Genomic DNA, 21,043 nt, shown 5'->3' with positions numbered 1-21,043 from the left:
GCGTCCTGTACCCAGGTGTGATGGTGCCCACAATGACTCCCATTTTTCAGAGGAATTGGTGGCCTGCCCGAAGTCACAGAGCAGGTAGTGGCAGAGCCTGAACAGCCCCCAGCCCTGCCTTTCCCTGGGAGAGGGCAGCTTCCCAAGAGACAAGGGTGTGGCAAACCCCGTGGCAGTGTGGTCCCTAGCCTTTCCTGCTGGAGGGGCCTGGGCCTGTGCCTGGGGATGGGGATGGCAGTCAGGACACCTCGGCAGAGTCCCAAGCCCCCCACTGCCCGTCACCCCTTTCAGCAGCATATCTGAGAGCTGGGGGTGGCATTGCTTGGGAAAGCAGCTCACTATGCACGCCAGTCATTGTGCCCAGCAAGGCTGTGACTCGGCGTCCCACCAGGGTCCTCCATCACCCTCCCAAACAGCCCTCTCTGCTTTTCCTTGCTTAGATGGCCTGTGACTCCCCCCTCAACCTGCCCCAAGACTGCAGGGCAGTGGGAACCAAGAGAGGCATCTAAGGATTGCACCGGTCACCTAGCCCAGTCCTGGATCAGGCTTTTGGGTGTGGGTTCAGCCCAGGAGAAGTGAGCGAAGGGGCAAGGGGGGCAGGAAGATGGCAGGCAGGCCAGCGGCTGTGGGAGGCCTGAAATACCCCAAAGGCCCCACTTGGTTCCCATGTCCATCCCTGCATCGGAGGAGTGACCGGTGGGATTTTGAGATGCAGCCCCCAGAGCCACAAGGAGGAAGGAGCAGACCCTGAAGGAGAGGAGGCAAGACAAATACAAAAAAAGGGGTGCACTACACCCATGGGCCACCCCGAACATAGGCACAGCCCCACCCCAGTCAACACGCAGCCTTCTTTTTTGACACAGAATTCTGAAACGCTCCACTGGAAGCACCTGCATCAGGATCACCTCGGAGGTCACGTTCCTGCCCTTGTTCTGATGGCTCCTATCACGGCACTCTCCAACCTGTGCACCAGATAGTACCTTTACCACCTGCCTAGAGGAAAGAAGACATTTGATCACCATCGTGATTGTGATGATGACACCAAACGGGAGGAAGTACAGGTGAAAGCTACAGCCCCACAGGCCAGGCTATAGTTAGTATGTCTGACTTCCCTCCTCCAACACCTTCACATCCTTCTCACCTTTGGCCAGTTCTCATGGTCAGCCTACATCTTCCAAAAGGGCAGCCGCAAATCCTCCTGTATCCAGGAGACCTGGGCCTGGGGTCTCTGTTATGTGAAACCAGCTGCTTCCAGCTGACAGGGCCTCTGGGGAGAGTAGTCACTTGCTGGCCTTGGCCTGTCACCTCCTGTCACAGCATTGCAGTGAGCCCTGTGGCCAGAAACAATACTTCTTGGGAGCCCGTAGTGATGGAGATGTTCGGGAGCCCACACGTGGAGGTATAGGCAGAAGAGTCCATCTCACTCCAGGTCACTTTTTTTTTTTTTTTTTTTTTTGAGACGGAGTCTCGCTCTGTCGCCCAGGCTGGAGTGCACTGGCCGGATCTCAGCTCACTGCAAGCTCCGCCTCCCGGGTTCCCGCCATTCTCCTGCCTCAGCCTCCCGAGTAGCTGGGACTACAGGCGCCGCCACCTCGCTGGGCTAATTTTTTGTATTTTTTTAGTAGAGACGGGGTTTCACCGTGTTAGTCAGGATGGGCTCGATCTCCTGACCTCGTGATCCGCCCGTCTCGGCCTCCCAAAGTGCTGGGATTACAGGCTTGAGCCACCGCGCCCGGCTCCAGGTCACTTTTAATGAGGACAGCTGGCTCCGTTGCCCCACCAAGCTGGAATATGTTCAGTGCAGACGCCCCGCCATTAGCTTGGCGACATCAGGCTTTACCCAGAGCTGATTGGCGTTCAGCAGTCAGCTGCACAGGACGTCTTCCCGAGGGCCAGTCCCAGGCCGAGCATCTCCAAAATCCCTTCTCAGTGACATTCCCAGGATTGTTGTGATAGGAGCCAATGCATTCCCACATTCTCTCTGGGGAGACAGTCCCCTCCCACCTCCTCTCAGAATTTCAATCCCCAAGCCCCAGTGGGTTCGACCCCGGGGAGGAGCAAGGGCGATTACTGACTCCACTGCCATGCGTTGGCCCCCCCAGGCAAAGGGGGTGCAGGCGGAGTGTGGGGTGGGGGGAGCCACCTCCTCCAGGTGTGGAGTGTCAGAGCTCCGTGAGTCCTCCATAGTCTCCCGGCAATGCCTTCAGGCCCTCCTTTTGTGGTGGTAACTGTAGACTCAGCAGCACCGCCCTGCAGCCACCTGCAGACTCAGCTCTGAGTTGGGTTTTCCAGGATTCTGCCCTGGAACCTGAGACACTTTGAGGGGAGCTGCAGATGGCCCCTGTGCGCCATCCTGTGGCTGGGAGGGCAGATCTCCGAGACCGCAGCCTCTGCCCTCTCCAGAGCTTCCAATGCTGTCAGGAGCAACACGCCACCCTTCAGTCCTGCACCTTCTGTGGTCCCAGATACTGCACACAAGAGACGGATCAGCAGCTCACTCTTGGGAACAGGGCTGCCAATCCCCTAGAATATGTAAGCAAGTCCCGGCCATGCTGGACCCTTTCCCTTCTCAGCTGATCACTTGTTTCCAAGGCCCTTATTTCCTGAGGCACGTGGCCTAGGACATCCTCCTGATGCCAGTTGCTGGGTCAGCCACGGTTCTCCGATGGAAACAGTAGAAACGAACTGGGATCGTGCCAGCAGATGGAGGAAGGGAGGAAGCGGGAGAGGGGATTGTTATTGCCAGGTGATACAGAAGAGGACTGAGCCGCTGGCCTTGAGAAGGGAGAATCATGTAGCCAGGGACTCTCAGGGTGATTCAGGGAAAGCTGACTCAGCCCCAACACCTTCAGTCCCAGAGACAAATTCCTGGAAGACTGGGGCAAGAGCCAACCTGAACAAGAATGGAGGTGGAAAGGGTGGGAAGGAGGGACGCTGAGAGCTACCTGAAGTGGGGCAGGGGGCCGCCCAGAGGGTGGGATGCTATGCAAGTAAAAACGTGCCTTTGGCCGGGCGCGGTGGCTCAAGCCTGTAATCCCAGCACTTTGGGAGGCCGAGATGGGCGGATCACGAGGTCAGGAGATCGAGACCATCCTGGCTAACGCGGTGAAACCCCGTCTCTACTAAAAAATACAAAAAACTAGCCGGGCGTGGTGGCCGGCGCCTGTAGTCCCAGCTACTCGGGAGGCTGAGGCAGGAGAATGGCGTAAACCCGGGAGGCGGAGCTTGCAGTGAGCTGAGATCCGGCCACTGCACTCCAGCCTGGGCGACGGAGCGAGACTCCGTCTCAAAAAAAAAAAAAAACGTGCCTACACACCCTGCCTCATTTATCTATTACTGCACGACCCATGCCCCCCAAAATTGGTGTCTTAAAACCATTATCATCTGTGTCATGAGTCTGCGAGGTGAGTTGGGTGGTCCTTCTGCTTCCCCCTGTCCAGCTGTGTCTGCAGTCACCGGGGACTGGCCCAGACTGGCCCGTCTTCCAGGCTCATGTCCAGGCCACGGTGGGTGCCTGCTATCAGCTGAGACTGTCAGTTGGAGCATCTCCACCTCCCCTCATAGGACCTCCCCACGCACCACGGGCATCCAGCATGGAGCGACCTCCCCACGCACCACGGGCATCTCAGCGTGGAGCGACCTCCCCACGCACCACGGGCATCTCGGCGTGGAGCGACCTCCCCACGCACCACGGGCATCTCGGCGGGGAGCGACCTCCCCACGCACCATGGGCATCTCAGCATGGAGCTGGAGCAGAAGACAGGACATTTGATGGTGCAAGTGGAAGCTGCATACAGATCTAGAGCCAGCCTGGGAGGTCCCCATGCCCCTCTGCCTCATCCTGTTGACCACACAGCTAATCATGGACTCTCCCAAATTTCACAGGAGAGGGAACAGCCTCCACTTCTAGGTGGGAGCGGCCGAGAGGCCATGCCTTCTTTAACCAGCACCTTCCTCTTCGTCCTTTCTATTCCTCCCTCTCCATTCTCTCTTCTGCTCTCTCCTGTGCTACCCACTGTCCACACTTGGCCCCGAACAAGGGCAAACAGATAAAGAGCAAAAGTGGCGAGGGGACTCCTACATATCCAGGACCTCTCTGGGGAAGGAGGACCCAAAGCTACAAAATCCTGGGAGTGGCAGGAGGCAGGGGGAGGGCCAAGGGAGTGGAGAGTCCTGGCAAGCCCCCATCACACACCCTGGATTAGGGAGACTCCCAGCCAGCGAGGGGAAGCTTGACCCAGGGGGAGCTGGGCCCTCAGCCCCAGCAGCCTCACTGAGGCAGAGCCACGAGGCATGTGGGCGTGCCAGGAAGTCCTCCTCACTTGAGGGCTCAGCTCCTGCAGGCTCGGGGCCTGCTGGGGACAAAGGCCAGGTCCTTGGGCCCTGCCTTCACGTGACTAATTTCCTGGAGTCCTGCCAAGTACAGTCTGGGTTCAGGGCCTCTGTTAACCTTTCCTCACTCGGTTACACCTCACTGGGCCCAAAGGTGTTGCATTTGCCCTTTGGCTCCCAGAGACATGCACCCCAAGGGCCGTGGACCAATGTCCTTTCCTCCAACCCCTCTCCACTGCCTCGTGACTGCAAAACACCCATTCCTCCCCTGGCAGGGTGGGGACTCTGGCTGACAGCTCAGTCCCACATTCAGGGCAAAGGACAGGTGGGGAGGACTAAGCTGTCCGGCCCCTGCCTCTTCCCCCAGGTCTCCCACTGGACAGTGACCAACACCTGCTAAATCCCTGAGGCTCCCCTCCCCCACTCCTCCTCAACCATCTCATAGATTTTGGCAGCTGCCTCTCTCTCTCTGCCTCCACCTAGTTCCCCCTCCCTCCATCCCTCACCCCTTCCTATCTTCCTCTCTCCCTCCTCCCACAAGGTCTCCCTGGGCACCTTCCAGGCCCAGGTGCTGCATCCCTAGAAATGGCCAGGGCTCAGTCCTTGAGCTGACGTCAGCCCTCCCAATCCTGCAGGCCAGGGGAGCGACAGAGCCAGCTGGCAAAGCCCTCAGCAAGTGGCAGCAAGACCCCCAGAAGACGCTGCCAAGTGCTGGAAGATGGTGGGCCTTTCCATCTGGAGAAAAGTTACAAGAAATAAAAATAAATATTACTCATCGATAAAAAGAAATGAGCTATCAAGCCACAAAAAGGCATGAAGCAACCTCAGATGCATATTGCCAATCTAATTGGAAGAAGCCAGTCTGAAAAGGCTGCATACTGTACAATTCCAACTCCGTGACATTCTGCAAAAGGCAAAACTGTAGAAACAGTAAGATCAGTGGTTGCTGTGGGGGTTCGGGATGAATAGGAGTACAGAGGAATTTTAGGGCACAGAAACTGTTCTGTAGGATCCTGTAATGGTGGATACCTCGCATTATTTCCGCAAACCCATAGGATGTAGGACACCACTAGTGAACTCTAATGTAAATTATGGACTTTCGTTCATAATAATGTATCAATATTGGTTAATCAGTGGTAACAGACATACTATCCTCATGCAAGATGTCAATAGGGGAAACTGGTGGGGAGGTGGGGTGGAGGTAACGAGGTCACTGAAAACTCTGTTCTTTCTTTTAGATTTGCAATTCTGTAAATCTAAACCTGCTCTAAAACAGAAAGTCTGTTTTTTAAGATGGTACACAAAATAATAACAACGGGGCATTTCTTGAGGTCTCTAGGGAACATGTCCTCCTCTTGCCCATGCATTTCATGTTGGCTCCAGAATGCAGCAGCCGCACTTTTCACAATTGCCAAAAACTAGGGCAAGCTCAAATGTCCATGCACTGATTAAAGGAATACCAAGATGTGGAATATCCAATAATGGAATATTATTCAGCCATGAAAAGGAATGAAGTATTGATCCACTAAAAACACGGATGAACTTTGAAAACATGATGCTGTGTGAAAGGAGCCAATCACAAAAGGTCAGAAAGTGTGTGATTCCATTTCTATGAAATGTCCAGAACAGGCAAATCCATAGAGACAGAAAGTAGATGAGTGATTTCCAGAGGCTGGCAGGGAGTGGGTGGCGGGGCATGCAGGGCACGTGGGGCACATAGGGTGACAGCTAAGTGGATATGGGGTTTCTTTGGGGGTCATGAAAATGTTCTAAAATTGATTGTGATGCTGGTTGCACATCTCTGTGAATATACTAAAAGCCATGGCATTGTATACTTTAAAAAGGTGCATATGGCGGCTGGACACAGTGGCTCACGCCTGTAATCCCAGCACTTTGGGAGGCCGAGACGGGCGGATCACGAGGTCAGGAGATCGAGACCATCCTGGCTAACACGGTGAAACCCTGTCTCTACTAAAAATACAAAAAACTAGCCAGGCGAAGTGGCAGGTGCCTGTAGTACCAGCTACTCGGGAGGCTGAGGCAGGAGAATGGCGTGAACTCGGGAGGCAGAACTTGCAGTGAGCCCAAATCGTGCCACTGCACTCCAGCCTGGGCAACAGAGTGAGACTCCGTCTCCAAAAAAAAAAAAAAAAAGTGCATATGGCATGTGACTTTTATCTGAACGAAGCTATTTATAAGTGTCGGGGGAGGGATGCTGTAGGCTCTTTACACACCAAGGTTACATATGTGTAGGGACGGTGAATAATTGCATGTGCAAAGATAGATTTTTACATTTTGGGGACATGTATAAAAGAGGCTGGAGGCTCACCTGCAAGGCGGCCAGGATGGCGGCAAGAGAGGTTGTCTTGTTCAGCCTTGTCATATTTGTGGGGAGCCGCCACCCCAAGCCCTGGGCCCTGGCACATCTCCAGCAGGCGTCCCAGAGCCTGAACATTGTGCTGAAAGAAACTCCATCACCTCATCCAAATGAGAGCCTGAGAGCTTTGGCAGCAACTCTGGGTGGCAAATTTGGGTTTAAACCAGCAGTGCCCATCCTTGGCTGCACTGCATCATCACTTAGGAAGCTTTCACCCCCCCACCCCCAAAACAACAACAACAACAACAACAACAACAAAACCCCACTATCCAGGGGCCACCCCAGACATTCTGATCCGAAATTGGCCCAGACAGCTGGGTTTTTTTGCCTGATTTCTTTAACTTCTTATTGAAGTATATCATTTATATAGAAAACTGTGTACGTATACAGCTCCTTGGATTTTCATAAAATAAATGCACTTGAGTAACCAGCAGACAGATCAAGAAACAGAACTTCAGTGGCTTCCAAGCCCCCTGGTTTCCCCTTCCAGTCACTGTCCCTTACCAAAGATAGCCACTGCCTTGACTTTGGGCACCAGAGAATTATTTGCCAGGCATTCTTCTAAACCTCCCTCTCTGATGTGCAGCTGGCGCTGAGAGCCACGGGTCTGGACACATTCACCCCCGGGCTGGGGAAGGGCCCAGCTTCTCAGCCTGTTGCTGCCAGATTTCATCCCAATTAGTGTCCTTGGCAAAGATGGAGGGGTGCAGTGCCATTGTGCTCAGTGGTTACTTCTTAAATTAACAGGTGCATGTCCTGACTCTCCTAGGACTGCCTGATGTGGGTGGGCTACTGAACCTGGCTACTGTTGGCCCTACACCTATTTGTCCCTGAGGTTACCCTTCCAGGTACTGCCAGGGCTGTCAGGGCTCAGTGACTTGAGACTGCTTATCCCCGCCATCCCCTCCCAACTTGGTCAGCCCCCGCCAAGGGGAGGATTCGGGGTCTGTGAAGCTAGCCGGGGTACGGTCCAGGGGGCAGGCGCTGGGGACTTGGGCGCCCAGCCGCAGGGATCCCTCTTAACTTCACTGTCCTCATTGGGCGGAGACCGGCTGGCCTGAAACACTGGGCTTTCTGAGGTCAAAGCGAGGCTTCGCCCACGCACGTGACACCGCCGGGGCGCGCACACAGGAAGCCCGAGCCCCGGCTGCAGGCGTTGGCACCGCAGCGCTCCGCTGGCCCCTCTAACCGCAGGCCCTGACTCAGAGCAGCCTCCGGCGCGGGTGGCCGGGATACCGAGGCCTGCGGGGGAAATCCGCCGCCTGGAACGCGCTGCCCGGTCAGCCAGCCCCGCAGGGCGGCGCGCGCTCACCCACTCCCCGTGGACCCTGCCCTCGGGGGCTGCGCAGGGGGCCCCAGGACGCGTGGCCCCCACACTGGACCCCCGGAGGGGCCCCGCCCACGGCTTGGAAGGCGTGGTCCTGTGTGCCACGTGACAGCCTCCGCGCGGGCCACAGGGGGTTGGACACCTCTCCCAGGACGGACCAGTCTTTTTTTTTTTTTTTAAGTTGAGACGGTTTGAATGGCATCAGCAGCATTATTCGCTACAGCCAGTGTTGGAAACAGCCCTAGTGTCCATCAGCAGATGCGTGGGTCACCAAAGTGTGGTACATGTATATGATGGAATACCTACTCAACAATAAAAAGAAGGAAAATCTGACAGATGCCACATATAATGTGGATGAACTTTGAGGACATTATGCTGAATGAAATAAGCCAGACACAAAGGGACAAACACTGTGATTCCACTTACATGAGGGACTTAGAGTCATCAAATTCAAAGAGACGGAGAGTAGAATGGTGGTTGTCAGGGGCTGGAGAGAAGGTGGGAGGAGGTGGGAGCTGTTTAAAGTGTAAATTGTTTCAATTTTGTAAGATGAAAAGAGTTCTGGAGAGTGCTTACACAGCAATGTGAAAGTATTTAACACTATTGCACTGTACACTTAAAATTGGATAAAATGGTAATTCTTTTTAGACAGAGTCTGGCTCTGTTGCCCAGGCTGGAGTGCAATGGCCTGATCTCCGCTCACTGCAACCTCCGCCTCCCAGGTTCAATCGATCCTCCTGCCTCAGCCTCCCAAGTAGCTGGGATTACAGGCATTCACCACCATACCCAGCTAATTTTTGTATTTTTAATAGAGACAGGGTTTCACCATGTTGGCCAGGCTGGTCTTGAACTCCTGACCTCAAATGATCCACCCCCACTTGGCCTCCCAAAGTGCTGGGATTATAGACGTGAGCCACCTCTCCCAGTCAAGATGGTAAATTTTATGTTGTGTGTATTTTATCACGATTAAAATAAAAATAACAACAAACTTGACGTAGAGTATTGGTACAAGAAGGAGATAGGCTAACATAGATGTAAGTGTCTGGGACCTAGAAGACATTTATCCAATGTCATGGTCCTTTTTTCTTTCTTCCTAAAATTCTGGGTCCTTGGCTCCTGATGTTTTAAAGACATAGACTAGATGAAACTGATTTGTAAGTAACCCAAACATTACTTATATATCAATGAACACTGTAAAAGTTCTCAGGTTTCTTTTCCTAAGTAGGTTAAATAATCTGCATAACACAGTTTGTTACATAACAAATCTTTTTGAAGAAGGAGTAAGAGGAGGAGAACAAGAAGGAGGAGGGCGGAGAAGGAGAAGAAAAAGAAAACTTTGGCTTGGGGCTTAGCATTTTCATTTCTGCAAATTCCCCGCAGAATACGTCTGAATGGCATGTAGGAGCGTATGTGATGATGTAATGATATATGTAGGGATAGGTGTCTCCATTATGTGCTAATTGTGCAGCACGAGACACATCTCATTTAATCTCATTTAATGTCAACCTTTTCAGGCAGATATGCTTATTTCCATTTTACAAATGACAGTATTGAAGCTCAGAGAAAGAAAGTACTTGCCCAAGGTCACACTGCTAGAAAGTGGCAGAGTCAGAATATGAGGCTGGGTCTGTCTCCTATCCAAGTTCACATCCTTTCTACTTCATCTGGGATGACAAATAGCTTTTCTCCAGTCTGTCAGTTCTACTCTGTTGTACTGCATTGCTATATTGTGAACTTCAGATGATTCAGCAAAGCAAACAAGAGTGCGGTGATCAACTTGTAATGTCTGCCGTGGGCACTGGATAGAGGAGTAACAGTATGTGTGCTGTGCAAGGACATCTCCAACTTACCTCACAGTGAGCTCAGGTTTAGGAGCAGAACTAGAAAGAAAAATATTTTTTTCTGTCTGTCTAGCAACTGTTGGCCTGAAAAAGAACTCAGTGTCAGAATGCTCAGGAAGGCCCAGCCTTCCTACTGTCAGGGCGTCTAGCTGGGGCTGGGTCTTCTCTGTCCTCACCCCTTTGCCTTCCCAAGGTAAGCAAGGTGTAGAAACTCCAGTTGGGAATTTCTGGTAGAAACTTCTACTCCTGTTGCCAATTTCTACCAGTCCCCAACCCTGTAAACTTCTATCAGGCATACAAGCCTTGGGAAACAGAGAGCTCTTGTCTTTCTCAAGCACAAGTTACCAGCAACAAACATTTGTTTCCCAGCAGGTCACATGAGGACTTGTGAGATCATTTCTGGCCCTGGCTCAAATGGAAGATGTTCCGTTAAAGCAGTTCCCAGGGAGCAGGCCTGGGCAACGTTCCTAGGATGGGCAAGGCAGTTGTTTGGGAGCTTGGCACCTGTGCAGCCCCATTGTCGTGTGAGGAAACAAAGGGTGTGAGCTTTCCCCCACCTGTCCACTTAGAAGCGTGGGTCAAAGCAGAGACAAGGGGACATGTCCTTCCCACCTGCCCTTGTCCTCCCTCCCCACCCAGGCTGAGGTGCTGCCTACTCCCCTTGCTCTGCTAAGAGGCCGAGGTCTGTCCAAGCCGTTGGCAGAACCCTCGAAGGTGCTCCCAGGTCATCCCAGGCCTCCCAGAGTCAAGGTCTGGCAGGGTGGAGAGCTGCCATCATGGCAGAGAACTTCAGCACAAGGCAGGGAAACCAAGGCAGGGCCCAATGAGTGTGGATGAAAGCCGAACATCCAAAAGTACACGGTTGCCCCCAGGCACCGCATATCCTGGACCTGAGCAACGAGAGTGCCTGACCTCACGATTGCCAGCAGCCGCCTGTCCTGTAAGGCCTGGCCCTTCGCCAGGGCAGCTGCTTTTCGTGTGGCTGCCTCGCCTGCCCAAACAATTTCTGTTGCCTTTAGGAATGAAGGAGCTCAGGCCAAGCCCAGTTGGTGTTTCAAAATTTCCTGTAAACAAAGGAAAAGATGAAGCTTATATAACACACTTGGCTGGAGAGTCAGCGGATGCTTGGCATAGCTGAGACAGAGGCCTGGGCTCAGAAAGCAGTGTGTCCAGGCAGGCATGGGCCTGGGTCATCCCTCTCAGGACTATTCTTTCTGAACCTTCTGCAAACTCTCCATTGACCTCCAGGGCCCATTTCAGAGGTCTGAGCAGCTCAGGCTTGGAGAACCACAGAGCTAGAAGGAGGAAGTATTGGAAACAGTAAGAACTAATATTAGCCCCTGATTAGGCACAAGTGCTTTACCTGCACAATCTCATTTAATCCACACCAACCCTAGGAGGCAAACACTGATGTAACCAATTAGTAACTGAAAGGTAGGCCCGGAGAGGGCGGCCAGCCACCCACGTTCACATGGTTGGGTATGATCGATCACTTGGCTGTCAGCTTCCCTTCCACCTCCTGCTCGCAGCTTTCTACGTAGCAGCAGCTAAAACCCACATTTCGCAGACTCCCCTGGGGCAGGGTTCCAGGGAAGAATAAAGTTCTGCGCTTGCTTTAGATGCACTTGCGTGAGAGTTGGCTGCTTCAGACTGGGTGCGGTGTCTCATGCCTGTAATCCCAGCACTTTGGGAGGCCGAGGAGGGCAGATCATGAGGTCAGGAGCTCGAGACCAGCCTGACCAACATGCTGAAACCCTGTCTCTACTAAAAATACAAAAAAAAATTAGCCAGGTGTGGTGGTGGGTACCTGTAATCCCAGCTGCTGAGGAGGCTTAGGCAGTAGAATCGCTTGAACCGGGGAGGTGGAGATTGCAGTAAGTAGAGATCGAGCCACTGTACTCCAGCCTGGGTGACAGAGGGAGACTCCGTCTCAAAAAAAAAAGAGAGTTGGCTGCTTTGGTTGACAAGGGCGTGGAGATGCTGGGTTTCCTGCACTAGTGATCTCTTATCCAGCAGCTGCTTCTGTAGATGTCAAGAAGCAGTTACAGTGGTGGTGGCAGTGCCAGCTTTCCAGTCCCAGCTTCCCTTGGATTGAGCCCATGACTTTTTTTTTTTTTTTTTTTTTTTTTGAGATGGAGTTTTGCTCTTGTTGCCCAGGCTGGAGAGCAATGGCAAAATCTCGGCTCATTGCAACCTCCACCTCCCGGGTTCAAGTGATACTCCTGCCTCAGCCTCCCAAATAGCTGGGACTACAGGTGCGCACCACCACACCCAGCTAAATTTGTATTTTTAGTAGAGATGGGATTTCACCATGTTGGCCAGGCTGGTCTCAAACTCCTGACCTCAAGTGATCCACCTGCCTCGGCCTCCCAAAGTGCTAGGATTACAGGTGTGAGCCACTGTGCCCAGCCGACAGGGAGTTCTTGACCTTCACAGTTGCAGGGTGGCCTCAGGTGGGTGGTGTGGATGTGTCCCGACAGCCATTCCTGGAGACCCAGCCTTGATCCTGCTCCTCCAGCTCTTCCATTGATTTTGCAGAGCCCTAATTCCCTTTATTGAATATTTTCTGTTGAAATTGCCTAGAGTAGTTTGCATGTCCTGTACTGACCTGGCTGATCCAGCCCCGGAGCACATAAACACAAATCTGGGACCAACACCTGGGTCTCCTGCCTCCACACACCCTCTGCCACCTCTTCTGTCCCTCAGAGGAGGGAGTTTGGGGGCAGCAGGGATCTGTGCAAGGACTGGCATGCGCGGGCGTTTAGTCTGGAGGCCCTGCTGATGCCCTGCAGGTCTAGGGGGGAAGAGACTTGGAGGGAGGAGGTGCTGGGAGGTCTAAGCAGAGGTCTCAGGGGAACAAGCCAGCCCTGTTCAGGAGACACTGGAACAAGGAGTGGACCAAGAGGTAAGAGGAGGAGAGACAAGATGCTCTCAGATGTAAGTAATGGGAAACGCTTCAAAATGGCAAAATGGCTTGAGGAAAGGACAATTTGTTAAACAGAAGGCAGCTGCAGCAGCTTGCTCACATCCCTGAGCAGCCCCGGTGCATCATCTCCCTACCCAGCTAGTCTCAGCCGGCCGGCCTCACCGCAGGGCTGTCCTCATGGCCACAAGATGGCTCTGCATTCCAAGTTCACAACAAGATATGCCACCTGTGGTGAGAGAGGGGTCACCCTTTTTTGTGCTTTTTGTTTTTATTGGTGCCACGATCTGAATGTTTGTGCCCCCCTAAACATTCAGGTGTTGAAATCCTTGTCCCCAGTGTGATGGTTTTAGGAGTTTGGGGCCTTTGGGAGGTGATTAGTGCCCTTACAAAAAAGGCCTGAGGGGCTGGGCAGGTGCGGTGGCTCAGCCTGTAATCTCAGCACTTTGAGAGGCTGAGGCGGACAGATCCCTTGAGGTCAGGAGTTTGAGACCAGCCTGGACAACATGGTGAAACCCCGTCTCGACTAAAAATATAAAAATTAGCTGGGCGTGGTGGTGCACGACTGTAATCCCAGTACTTTGAGAGGCCATGGTGAGTGGATCACTTGAGGCCAAGAGTTCGAAACCAGCCTGGCCAACATGATGAAACCCTACCTCTACTAAAATTACAAAAATTAGCTGGGCGTGGTGGCACACGCCTGTAATCCCAGCTACTCAGGAGGCTGAGGCAGGAGAATCACTTGAACCTGGGAGGTGAAGGTTGCGGTGAGCTGAGATCGTGCCACTGCACTCCAGCCTGGGCAACAGAGTGAGACTCTATCTAAAATAAAATAAAATAACCCAAACATAGTGATGGCCTGGCTCCAACCCAGAACATAAAATGAAAATCTCAGGATCCTAGGCATCATCATTTTTAAAGAAATTTTCAAAACTGAATTCTGTTAACAATGAGGGAGGGGGAACGGATTTGCACAGGCAACAGCAGTGTTTGCCACGCTTGCTCAGCCCAGGCAGTGAGTCCAGCCACTCAAGGTGACTCCAGAGACATTTTGGGAAGGAAGGGGACTCAGAGAAGAAGCCACTCTGCTGTCCCCCGGGCAGGGCTGGCCCACCGCAGAGGCGGAGCTGAGTCCAAGCCTGGCACCAGCCCTCCCTGCAGCCTTCTGGAGTGTGAGCTGGTGGAGTTCCTTTTTAAACTTTTTGAATCTTAGTTTGCTGCTATTTCAACATCATCCTGACAGATTAGGATCCGGGAAATGTCACCCGCTCAGCTCTGAGCACCCCAGCGTGGGGTGAGCAGAGAGGTGGCCAGGGAGTGGAGGGGACTCCCTGGAGAGTGGTGAGGGCTCTGGAGCCGGGGGCCCCACATTCAAGGCAGATGGTGTGGGGACTGCCTGGATGGCAGCAGTTGGGAGAGAGGGGACAAGAGTCACTGCAGGTCAGGGTTGGAGCGCAGGGGCCCCGTGCCCTACCTTTCCCTCAGGCAAGTCCTCAACCAATGGTCTCTAAACCACCAGCACATCCCTCGTGACCGGCAGGCGCTGACTGGCTTTGTAGGTAGTTCTCCTGTCACTTTATTCTTGCATTTAATGTCTTTATCTGTCCGTGCAGCAGGAACATTTGCTGCTCAACAAATGACGACTGCTCCTCCACAGTCCCCAGAACCCTTTCAGCTCTGGGCTGTGGTCCTGGCCAACGGGCTGTGATCTGGGGTGGCCTCTCCAGTTCTCCCTTCCCTGCTTGGGTGAACCTCTAGCCCTGCACTGAGATGGTGAAGCCTCCATCAGCTCCTCTCTGCCTAACCTTGTGGAGCAGAGTTCCCCCAACCTCCTCTGTAGCTGCCGCCCTTCTGAGGTTAACTTCTTCCCGCCGCATAACCCTGCAGGTCCTGCCTAAGACACTCCCATCAAGGTGAGCTCCTAGAGTGTAGTCCACGCCATGACTGCCTGCTAGAGGAACACATGGCTGGGCGCGATCTTCCCTTCTGCTCTAGAACATCAGGAGACAGAGGGCATCAGCAACGCAACAGAGATGGAAGCCTTCTATGGCTCGAGACTTTGCCTTTTCTCATTTGGGAGAGATTCTGATTACATTTTTTTTGTTTTGTTTGGGTTTTTTGTTTGTTTGTTTGTTTTGAGACGGAGTCTCACTCTGTCACCCAAGCTGGAGTGCAGATATGCGATCTTGGCTCACTGCAACTTCCACCTCCTAGATTCAAGCGATTCTCCTGCCTCAACCTCCCGAGTAGCTGGATTACAGGCGCCCACCACCACACCCGGCTAATTTTTGTATTTTAGTAGAGATGGGAGTTTCACCATATTGGTCAGGCTGGTCTCAAACTCCTGACCTCAAATGATCTGCCTGCCTCAGCCTCCCAAAATGCTGGGATTACATACATTTTTTTTTTTTTTAATCTGAGAATCTAAACACCAGGAGCCACCAATGGACTCAACAATGGCGTGCTATGGCTGTGGCTCCTCGGCAGAAGTAGGTCCCCTTCTGTGTACCGTGCACAGCGTGGCATGGACTGCAATGTGCAACCCAGAAATATCACCTGCTCTCCTTGGTGACATGGGAGTTGTGATTATCCTTGGTCTTTATGTTTTGGACAATAGCAACTGTGTGGAAAGGTTGAATCATAATTGGGCAAATATTTTTTTTTCCCAGCCCATTCCTTAATCCATGTCATAGAAAGAAAAAACAGCAGATGAAATCATGGTGTTGGGACTACACCAATTTTTTTTTTAATTGCTGTTTTATTTTAAATCGAGATCTAACTTGGAAATAGAATTAGTTCAGAAAAGTTCAGACTTGGGGCATTATGAATAAATAGGTAATACTGTACATTGTAAGTGTCGTACTAACAACACATAGAAAAAGGAGATGGAAGAGGACGAGAAGAAGAGGAAGAGGAGAAAGAGGTGATTGTGATTCTCACCCATCTGCTCTAATTCTTCAGTTTGGAAAATGCAGATAATGTCCTTGGAAGCCCTCAGCTTTCTCTCCTCCATTCTAAATGTTTCCAACTCCAACAACAGCTCCTGATGCAAGGTTTTGAGGAGCGTCTGTGATGTCAGAGAAGACCAGATGTCCCAGAGCTGTGGCACCTGTGGCTGGCACCGGAGACCTGGGCTAGTGACACTGCTTCCTGAACCTCAGGTTCCTAATCTATAAATGAGGTCAGTGTGGTGGCTCACACCTGTAATCTCAGCACTTTGGGAGGCTTGGGCAGGTGGATCAATTGAGGCCAGGAGTTCGAGACCAGCCTGGGCAACATAGTGAAACTCTGTCTCTACAAAAATTTAAAAATTAGCTGGGAATGGTGGTGCACACCTGTAATCCCAGCTACTGGGGAGGTTGAGGGGGGAGAATTGCTTAAGTCCGGGAGTTCGAGGCTACAGTGAGCCGTGTTTGCACCGCTGCACTCCAGCAACAGAAATCTGAAGGGGTGGCCAGCCCCTCCACAACTGTGGGCGTTTCTCCTCAGGTGGGACTGGAGACTGAGAAAAGAGACAGAGACAAAGTATAGAGAAAGAAAAGTGGGCCCAGGGAACTGGCGCTCAGGAGGACCCACACCCCCACTGGCACTGGTCTCTGGGTTCCTTCAGTATTTATTGATCATTATCTCTACCATCTTGGAGAGGGGGATGTGGCAGGACAATAGGGTAATAGTGGGGAGAGGGTCAGCAGGAAAACATGTGAACAAAGATCTCTGTGTCATAAATAAGTTTAAGGAAAGGTGCTGTGCCTTGATGTGCGTGTACACAAACATCCCTGTCCTTAAAGAGCAGTATGGCCGCTAGCATGTCTCACCTCCAGCCCTAAGGTGATTTTCTCCTATCTCAGTAAATAGAACATACAATCGGGTTTCACACCAAGACATTCTATTCCCAGGGAGGAGCAGGAGACAGATGCCTTCCTCTTATCTCAACTGCAAAGAGGCTTTCCTCTTCTACTTCCTCAGCACAGACTCTTTATGGGTGTCGGGCTGGGGGAAGGTCAGGTCTCTCCCTTCCCCAGAGACCATATCTCAGGCTATCACTTGGGAAGAAACCCTGGACAATACCTGGCTTTCCTAGGCAGAGGTCCCTGCGGCCTTCCGCAGTGTATTGTGTCCCTGGGTACTTGAGATTAGAGAATGGTGATGACTTTCCCCACAAGATCCTGTCTGTAAAATAAAAAATAAAAATAAATAAATTTTAACAAACAGGCTCACACACTTACTGCACAGGGCCATTGTGGGGTGAAGGTGAAGGTCAGAAGACAGCGTGTGCCAGTCAAGCCTTCCTCTTCCTCCCACCTTCAGCTGGGGACAACTGTCATTTATCAGAGCATTGCCTGTGGGGCCCTTACCTGGGATGCGTGAGGACAACGGCACACACTGTCTTTGATTAGGATGTTGTCTTTGTGGTTAATATGGTTTAAAACCTCTGGGCTGTTTTATCCCACAGTGGGATCCTATGAAGTTTGTTGTCATCTAAAATCAGGTAATTTCAGGCTGGGCACAGTGGCTCATGCCTATAATCCCAGCATTTTAGGAGGCCGAGGTGAGTGGATCATTTGAGGTCAGGAGTTCGAGACCAGCCTGGCCAACGTGGTGAAACCCCGGCCTCTACTAAAAATACAAAAATTAGCCTGATGCAGTGGTGGGCACTTGTAGTCCCAGCTACTCAGGAGGCTGAGGCAGGAGAATTGCTTGAACTCGGGGAGGTAGAGGTTGCAGTGAGCCAAGATCGCACCACTGCACTCCACTGGGTGACAGAGCAAGCGAGACTCTGTCTCAAAATAAATAAATAAATAATAAAATCAGGTAATATCAGATGAGATGATGGTGCGGGATGGGGGGATTTAGAGCAACAAAACACCAATGATGTCTTTGAAACTCACTCATTTTTTCATTTACTCAACAAATACTTACATAGCCCCTTCTATGTATAGGCCACTGTTCTAGCCTCTAGAGATCTAGAGGGAATACAATGGACAAAGGTCAGCACTTGCCTTGAGTGGAGAAAGACAGGCAATAAACAGATGCACAGACAAGACAAAGACTAAGGCAGGTGAGTGAGAGTGAATAGGGAAAGGAGATGAGGTTTGAGCTGGCAGAGGCTGATGAGAAGGATCCAGGAGAAGAAGGAACAGTCCTGAGGAAGGGAAAGGCTTGCAGGAAGCTGTGGGTGTTGAACCAGGAAGTTCGTGGCAGAGGTCAGAGAGTAAGGCAGGGCCCAGAGCACATGGCGCTTTGCAAGGCAATTTATGGATCCTCAAGTGCAATGGGAAGCCATCATAACATTTTATGTATTTGTTTATTTGTTTTTAGAGCTGGAGTCTCCCTCTGTCGCCTGTGCTGCAGTGCAGTGGCATGATCATAACTCGCTGCAGCCTTCACCTCCTGGGCTCAAGCGATCCCCTTGCCTCAGCCTCCTAAGTTGGGACTAGAGGTGTGCACCATCATGCCTGGCTAATTTTCTCATATTTTGTAGAGATGGGGTTTCACCATGTTGCCCGGGCCGATCTTGAACTCCTGGCTTCAAATGATGCTACCACCTTGGCTTCCTAAGGTACTAGGATTGCCGGTGTAAGCCACTGTGCCTGACCTGCTAATTGGCTCTATCCAGAAAACAAACCTCTCATATCTTTATGACAGGAGGTAATTTTGCAACTTGGACAGACATGCCCACTGGAAGTTAGGCTTCTTCCCTCTCACAGGAATTAGAATTTGGGGGTGCATTTCAAAGAGCTGACACCCCAGCCCTTGAGAAAGACGTCTGGCTCGTAAAGCTGACAAGAGTCTTATTTATTATAGCTCCTGAAAAGACTTACACACATTTCAAAGAGACAGAACTTATAATGACATGTTTTCCAAAGTAGGTGCTCTAAAACAAAGGAGGGGAGAGAAATCTCTTATTTTCAACAGAGAGAATTAAGGCTCTTTTTTCGATTTTTTGAGACAGAGTCTTGTTCTGTTGCCCAGGCTGGAGTGCAGTCGTATCAACACAGCTCACTGCAGCCTCAAACTTAAGCGATCCTCCCACCTCAGCCTCCGAAGTAGCTGGGACCACAGGCATGTACCACCATGACCAGCTAATTTTCTTATATTTATAAAATATAAGATGGCGTCTCTCTCTGTTGCCCAGGCTGGTCTTGAACTCCTGGATTCAAGTGATCCTCGTGCCTTGGCCCCCCAAAGCACTGGGATTAGAGGCATGCGCCACTGTGCCTGGCATGCCTCTTATTTTTGCATTTTTAACTTTGCCCTAACGGAGATTTTTGTATTGTGAATATCATCTGGGTGCACAGTGAAGAATGAACCACAGGGAAGCGAGAGTGGAGGAAAGAAGGCCACTTAGGAGGCATTTGCTGGTGCTCAGGCCAGGGGCGTGCGGGTGAAAATGCAGAGTTGGACACGTTTTTGTGATAGTTGAAGGTGTTCCCCTGGGAGCTTGCGGAAGTCTTGGACATGAAGGAAAGCTGGGGAGTAAAGGCTGACTCCTAGGTTTTGGCCTCAGCCACTCTGCAGGGTGACACGCATTGGGAAAGAATGGCTTAGGCCGGGCACGGTGGATCACGCCTGTAATCCCAACACTTTGAGAGGCCGAGGCGGGCGGATCACGAGGTCAGGAGTTTGAGACCAGCCTGGTCAATATGGTGAAACCCCGTCTCTACTAAAAATATAAAAATTAGTTGGGCGTGCTGGCACGCTCTTGTAGTCCCAGCTACTCGGGAGGCTGAGGCAGAAGAATCGCTTGAAACTGGGAGGCAGAGGTTGCAGTGAGCCGAGATCGCGCCACTGCACTCCAGCCTGGGCGACAGAGAGAGACTCTGCCTCAGAAAAAAAAAAAAAAAAAGTGGCTTAGAGGGGAAAATCAAGAGTTCTCTTTTGGGCATAGAAGTGTTAATTTCCTATTGAGACTCCAAGTTCACAGGTCAAGTTGGTTATCGGTTGTCGTATATATGAGTCAGGAGCTCAAGGTCAGGAGGGATGGAGACTAACTTGGGAACACAAGCTGGTGAGGAAGGAGAACTGGAGCTTGTGGGGTCCAGGAATCCGGAGAACAGAGTGCTCGAGGGAGGGTGGGGTCGGATGGAAGGAGGTGGCAGGGCAGTGGAGACACCCAAAGTGGCTGCGAGACCCTGGGGATCTGCCCACACGAGACTACGCCTGCCTGGTCAAGAGCCAGGGGTTCCCCATAGGACAGAGGTGAGGGAGGGTCACCTGGGCAAGCGGAAGTGAGTGGGGGCAGGAAGCGCTGTTTGAGAACACCCATTCAGATGAGTCTTGCTGGGAAGGAGCGTAGAGGGATGAGGCAGTCGCCGCAGGGGGAGTCGGTTAGGAGAAGATATTATTTTGTTTTGTTCTTGGCTTTGGGTTTTAAAATTTTTTTAGAAACAGAGTCTCACTCTGGCACCCAGACTGGAGTGCAGTGGCACCTCATAGCTCACTGGGCTCAAGTGATCCTCCTGCCTCAGCCTCTCTAGCAGCTGAGACTACAGGCACACACCATCGCACCCAGCTAATTTTTTATTTTTAGTAGAGACAGGGTCTCTATTACCCAGGTTGGTATTGAACTCCCGGACTGAAGGGATCCTCCCACTTTGACCTCCCAAACTACTGGGATTATAGGCATGAGCCACCACTCCCAGCCAAGATTTGGTTCGGCTCAATTCTCTGGGTATACTGTAAGTCACAGGTCCATGCGGGAAACATCCAAACAAAACAAAACAAAAGTTTCCTCTCTGCCCCTGCTCCCACCCCTTCGCTGGAGGGAAGGAAGCACAGGTAACAGTTAACGACTTTTCTGGTTGCATTTGGGGTCTGGGGGACTTGGAATAAGGCGCAAGACACTAGAGAATAGGAATGGTCCAGGACAGAAGGGAAGACTGAAGACGCAGGGGAGAGAGGAAGGTCAGGAGTGGGAAGGGGGTGGTGGTGGCAGGGCACGGACCACGTGGAGGGTAGGCTTTTATTGGGAGCAGCCAAGTGGCTGGCGGCAGGCGAGGGTCCCAGGCGGGGCCGGGCACACCTGGTGGTGACAGCACAAAACTCTGTTTTCACAAGGAAATCTCAGCAAAAGCTGGGAGGGTTTTGCTGCATGATACCAGGAGAGTCTGTGTAGAGGACCCAGAGGGACCGGCCCAGCCTCAGCAGGTCTCCCCCCACAGCCTCCCCTTACCTGCCAGGCCCAGGCTGGGAAGCTTCCTGGCTCTGGGTCTCACCAGCCCCCAGAACACCCAGCTCAGACT

Source organism: Theropithecus gelada, chromosome 16 (assembly GCF_003255815.1).
Source record: "Theropithecus gelada isolate Dixy chromosome 16, Tgel_1.0, whole genome shotgun sequence".
In the NCBI taxonomy this organism is placed as follows: domain Eukaryota; kingdom Metazoa; phylum Chordata; class Mammalia; order Primates; family Cercopithecidae; genus Theropithecus; species Theropithecus gelada.
This window is presented reverse-complemented; position numbering follows the sequence as displayed.